Source organism: Lycium barbarum, chromosome 1 (genome assembly GCF_019175385.1).
Source record: "Lycium barbarum isolate Lr01 chromosome 1, ASM1917538v2, whole genome shotgun sequence".
In the NCBI taxonomy this organism is placed as follows: domain Eukaryota; kingdom Viridiplantae; phylum Streptophyta; class Magnoliopsida; order Solanales; family Solanaceae; genus Lycium; species Lycium barbarum.
The window spans coordinates 25,663,094-25,669,186 of NC_083337.1; the positions used below are offsets into that span (position 1 = coordinate 25,663,094).

At 38.7% G+C, this 6,093-nt stretch overlaps 1 pseudogene; it reads left to right on the forward strand.

The window, feature by feature from the left end:
- Positions 1 to 734: 734 nt before the first annotated feature.
- On the forward strand, positions 735 to 852 carry LOC132618286 (5S ribosomal RNA; annotated as a pseudogene).
- The last annotated feature ends 5,241 nt before the right edge of the window (positions 853 to 6,093 follow it).

The window sequence follows — 6,093 nt, forward strand, 5'->3', positions numbered from 1 at the left end:
GGAAGCAAGTAAGCTTGAGTACGAGCACAAGGGCTGACTAAGGTATTGGAGGAATTATGACACCCGACAATAGGAAAATCGAGAACTAATAGGGAGTTATGAAGCAAGATGAGCTAAGGAATGCAAGGAGAAGCCATCAAAGTAGACGGAGATAAGATCGCAAGAAAGGGATTCAAGGATATTGTGATTGGTCAAAACAAGCTGGTGACAGTGAACCCTCGTGAAATTTCAAGCCGCTAGTTATATCAATTGTAAGAGTATATGACATAGAACCATATAAACAATCGCCATGATGAGATGGCTAACAGAATGGTGTAAGGACGATGAGGAGGATACTTCACTTTACAACCCTTCAGACCGAGAAGAGGACAAGCCGGCTACAGGTATATGAGTCTTTTATTGGACTTCTTGTGTGTGTACAATTATTGCAGGACACCATTGATAGTTGACAAATGGAAGTTTTACTGGGACCGATAACCAAGGTACTTATAGATAACTGCGGCTAGGAAGTTTTACCGCTACAAGGAATCCTAAAATTTAGGAATGGAAAGCAGTTGTATGTATTAATTGATGGCTTGTTATTGAGAGTTCTAAAGGCTAAAACAGCATTTGCTTGGTCAGTAAAGTGAGGGACTTTTCCGATTCGGAGGGAGATACATGATCGAAAATTTTCTTGGGATCCGTTAGGAAAACTACCTGTTTTAGGTCACGTGATAAAGGCCACGCTGTAGGATGGATGAGATCATACTAGCACTAAAGCACCTGATCCCATCAGAACTTCGAGGTTAAGCATGCTTGGGCCAGAGTAGTACTAGGATGGGTGACCCCCTGGGAAGTCTGCTAAGAAGTCCTACAAGTTTAGACCTAAGAGAAGGATGAGGAACCAGAGCAGCTTGAGGGAAATTAGAAGTGTGTGAACCTCACGGTTGGAGATTCTTAATGATTGCGAAAGATGAGGCGGACCGGCTTGATAGAGAGAGAAAAGACGTATACAGTTACAGAATTAGGACGAGTTTGAATAGTATTGGGGATACTTGGTATGTAAGGTATTAGTAAAGAGATACGATAGCTTATGTGTGGTTATGTTAACCAGTAAAGATAATTAATGGGGTTATATGTTAAAGGTATTGACTGAACACGGTATTGAAGTTTACGTGGCAAGTGCGATAGGGCAAATTGACACTATTTTTCTCTGAAAGCTAGAGTTGGATAAGCCTGATGCAATAACATCAAAGTATACGGAAAGAATGGAATATGTAGTACAGAACACAAGACGAAGGTCAAGGGTTCGAAATCAGATTCTGATAAGAGGAACTGGAGGGCAGTAACAACGAATGAGGATGTGAATTGGGAGAAAATAAGCAGGTTTGCAAAAATGCCAAGAGATTCTGGTTCTTGAGGGGCATTCGAAGGGAACTGTGCAGTCACATTGACACGATTACCTCAGAAACGGAAAAGTCTTCTAGAAATAGAACAGATTTGTACTTTTGAGAAGACATTCTACGAACTTCCGGGCTAATATATAAAGTGGCAAGTGGAGAAGAGCACTTCGAAGAAAAAAAATGACTCAAGGAGGGGGCCATTGCCAAGCAAGGGAGTTGTCCACTAGTAGAGGACTAAAGAGCAAGTAAGAGGAGGTACTTGTGAGTTGGAGAGTAGCCATAGCCTTGGCGAACCAAAGCTATCTTGACAGGAATAGAATGTTAATTTAATGTTAGTTCAGTTATATAAGAACACAAGGCTATAGCATTATGAAAGAGTTTAATAAAGAGCTAAGAGAGAACGAGAAGAGGTTGACCAACCTATGTTAAAAATAAGGCGATCGGAGCATAAGAGAAGGGCAGTCACTTCAAGACATCAGTAAAAACGCCGTGGATTTGTAACTACAACATTCAAGGACGAATGTTTTTAAGAGGGGAAGAATGTTACACCCCATAGTTCTGCACGTTGAGATTTGTTAGGTGTTAGTTATTCAATTGTAGACATCAGCGTTATTGTCGAGAAGATTCCAGATCATAGGTGCTCGTTTTATAATTTTAAGAGTTCGAGTTCGCATAACAGCTTATAGAGGGATTGGAAAACAAGTGAACTAAGGAGATTAAGCTTCCAAGGCATTGAAGAAAAGTTGGGCAAGGTTTGGTATGGAAATTTTTATCTAACTGGGAGAAAGAATATCTTTTAGTATATTAAGAGTTTTGAAGTGAAACAAAAGCCTAAAGTGAAGTTCGGGAAGTCTAGTTTCCAACGCAACAAACCGATGCTCAATAGGACATAGGGGTAAGGAGATATGGACGTTACAAGTTGGGCTGGCAGGCTATGAAAATAGTCTACGCGAACGCGCGGAAGGCCAAGGGCCAGCACAGCGTGAACGCGCCACCATGAGGCGCGAATACGCTGAGCAATTTTGAGGACCGGGTTAGGGATGAAGGTTATATTATAAGAGTGTAGTAATAATATACATATGACATTTGGAGACCATATGGTGTAAATCAGGTAGTACGTTGCTTGATGAAAGTCCTCGTTACTGTAAGCTAAGTGGGGCCCACATGCTGGGGTTTTATAAAGGACATATGAAGAGATATATGAGTAGTACATGGAAAGTTTAGCAAGTCCTAAGAAGTACCCTTAAGCGAAATATGGGCATAAGCCCTCTAAAAGGACGATTAAAGGAAACATTTTCGGATGATCTGACTTGGAGGGGCCAAACCAATATTATACGTTTGAAATTTGGAAAAACACCAAGAATGAAGGTTGTAGATAATTGAAAGATCTTTCGAACCATAGGTCGTGGGTCCTACCACGATATCCAGATCAAGAGTTATGACCTTTTTCCTGAACGAACGTGCAGGCAGAAAAATTTAGCCAACGCGAACGCGCCCAAAGGGGGCGCAATGCGCTGAAGGAATTTTAAGTCCATCCAAGTAGAACCTGGACCGCTATTTAAAGGGGCTTACTCCTTATTTTCTTCACCAACACCCCAAATACTCTCCAAAATTTTGTAGAGTTCTCCCCAACTCCCAAGCCAAAATTTAGCCCAAGCCAAGTTTAATTCCCAAATTTCGGTCCAGACGGTGTATAGTTGCAACTACAAAATTGTGTAGTGACGCGTTGTGGCTTAGGATCAAGGTGCAAGAGTGAAGATATAGCCATAATATTGGGAGTAAGGTATGAATATTTTATTATTATTGTTAATTTTGGTTTATTTACGGAGATAGAACTGTTAAACAGCCGTATAGTGGTTTGATTGGTGGAAATATGGGATGAACCCCATGTGAGATGTTTATGGAGTATTTTGATATTAGGAATATTATGATTGATGTTGGTATTGTTGTTGTTGTTTTTGGTTGTTGAATTATGAATTCGGGTTAGTCATATAAACAGGGGAGGTGCTGCCCGAATTTCGGCAGATTTTAAGGTTTAATTTGAAGTTCTAGGATACGTATATAACAGTGAGCCTAACCATAGTATGAATGGTGTTATAGGTATATTGCGAAACCGAAAATAGGCAGAAAAGTCGCAACGTGAATTTCAGGTATGTTAAGGCCTGTCCCTTTCTTTCAAAGGAATGATTCCTATTGTATGATTCCATAAGTGTTTCCATAACCTCCTTGATTTCAAAAGCTTCTTATGATGTAAAAAATGAGAATTTTTTTATGAGTATTACGTTGAGGATGGTTTTTATGCTTAAAGGTCTCAAGTACGATTTCAACAATGATATGAAAATGTTAAGCTATTTTATGATTTTGTCGATTTATTTCATTGTTGTTGATCTCACCTTATAAATTGTTCCTTCAAGGTGAGATAGAGCGATAGCTTCTATTTGAACTCCTATGCATGCCATGAGTATAATATATGTATATGGCTATTTTGTGACATTGCAAATTTCTATCATTTCATTTTGAATATGCACTGCACTCATGTTCATTCTTCATGTATATATAAGGCACAGTTGACAGGGGGTGACGCTGTGACCTTTGTTGTATATATATAAGGCACAGTGACAGGGGGTGATGCTGTGACCTTTGTTGTGTGTATATATGGCACGGTTGATAGGGGGTGACGCTGTGGCCTTTGTTATGTGTATATATGGCACAGTTGACAGGGGGTGACGTTGTGGCCTTTGTTGTGATATGTATATATATGGTACAGTCGACAGGGGTTTCGCTGTGGCTAGAAAAGGGAAAGAAAAGGGAAACAAAACGAATACAAAAGTTGTGAATAAAGGGAAGATTAGATGGTGGAATGACAAATGAAGAAAAGGGTTGAAAGGTTTTTGAAGGAATTGTGCTTTAATTGTTGAAAATTGTAGGGCATAGGGAGGTTTTGAGTCACTCTTATCCAAAGTTTACCCTACCTTAACCAAAAGCTTACAATACAACCCACAAGTCCTAATTGATTTCGAACAAAGTGTGTTTGCATTAGCGGAGAAATACTTAAAGGGAAAGCCTATAGTATCGCATTGGTGCACTTGTACATCCTTGTGAGTGTGAGTTGTTTCTCTTCTCCTTCGTCTTTTGTCCCTTGTGTTGTTGTGAATATGTGTGGTTTGGGGACTTTCTTTTGTCTTTGTTAGGGCATGTGGATTACAACACATAGTGAAGGAATTACAACACATGTGTCCAGTTATCGTACCCATAGGGACTTATGATTAACTATTTACTAAATTAAACTAATGTTAATTATCTAAATAAGAAATAAAATACAAATTATAACTGTACACTAACTAAAAATAAAAGAAAGCAAATAATGAACTTCAACCAAGAAAGAGCGGATTTTTGTCGGAGAACAGATAGATCAAGGGCTATGAGCACTAACAATTTAGCTGAGTCTTCAAATCGTTCTACCTATGGGTTACTAGTTGACGGGTTAATTATAACTTTATGAGTATCTTCCTAGTTGTTCACAAGCCTATAGATACTATTATAACGCCAATATTCCTATGGTCGCCAGAGGTAACAAGAACGCATTTACTTATCCGTATTCAACAAAGCTAGGCTAAAGGGTATATTCCTATCCTGATTAGCGAAACAATTAATCAAACAAGCTCTATTTATTCTTATTACGCATGCAAATTCCCCATCCCTAGTTCAATTCACACGCCACAGATAGTGTCTAATAAGTGATCAAGTAATTAAATGTCAACTTTCATGTTTGTATCAAAACCCAAGAACTAAAGAGTTTTGCTCCATATAGACATGGAAGAAAAATAACAAATCATTCGAATAAAAACATAAAAACAAGTATTACAGAGAAGAGAAGATAAAACCGTGTAACTACGGCCTCCACGGCGGCTCCAAGCTCTCTTTAGGTCCAAAGTTCTGAACTAAGAGTTTCAAGTTATCCAAAGTTCTGTAAAAACCGTGTATAATATGTATTTATAGGGTACCAAAAGGCTTGGGCTTTTAAAAACCAAATCCGACTAGGACTGGGAAAAATTAGTAGGCTCTCGTCACACCCGCAGCTCGGGTGCAACACGGACAACAGAGAATCAGAGACCTGTAGTCTCCGCGTCAAGCATGCGACACGTGAGCACTGCCAGGTACGTACTTTGCAATTCTTCAATTCACATATTCAATTATATTCATTTATAGTCTAATCATTATGACAATGATTGCCTAATGATTAGACCACCACTCTTTGTCTCCTCTCTTTCTTCCTCTTTTCTTTTTCTCCCACTTTTTATTCAATTTTGCTCCAAATCTTTTCATCTTTACGCCACATTATTCTTACACATTAAAAATATAAAAGTGGGCACAAAGAAATATAATTAAAACTCAAAAGACATTTAAAAATACTCGAATGTGAAGCAACAATGAATAATATATGCCATTTTAGGCTGAACATCATCACCCCACACTTAAGCTCTTGCTCATCCTCGAGTAAGCATTAAAACCACTATTAGTAAATCAAGCCTAGGAACACCAGCACATTGATTGATACCAAAAATTAGGCCCTATAGCAACTCAATTCATCTAATATACACTTCCTGATTGTTATACCCCGTATTTTTGCACGTTGGATTATTCGTAAGCTGAGGTGGGGTCCACATGTCGAGATTTTTTTTTAAGTACATATGACAAGTTATATGGATAA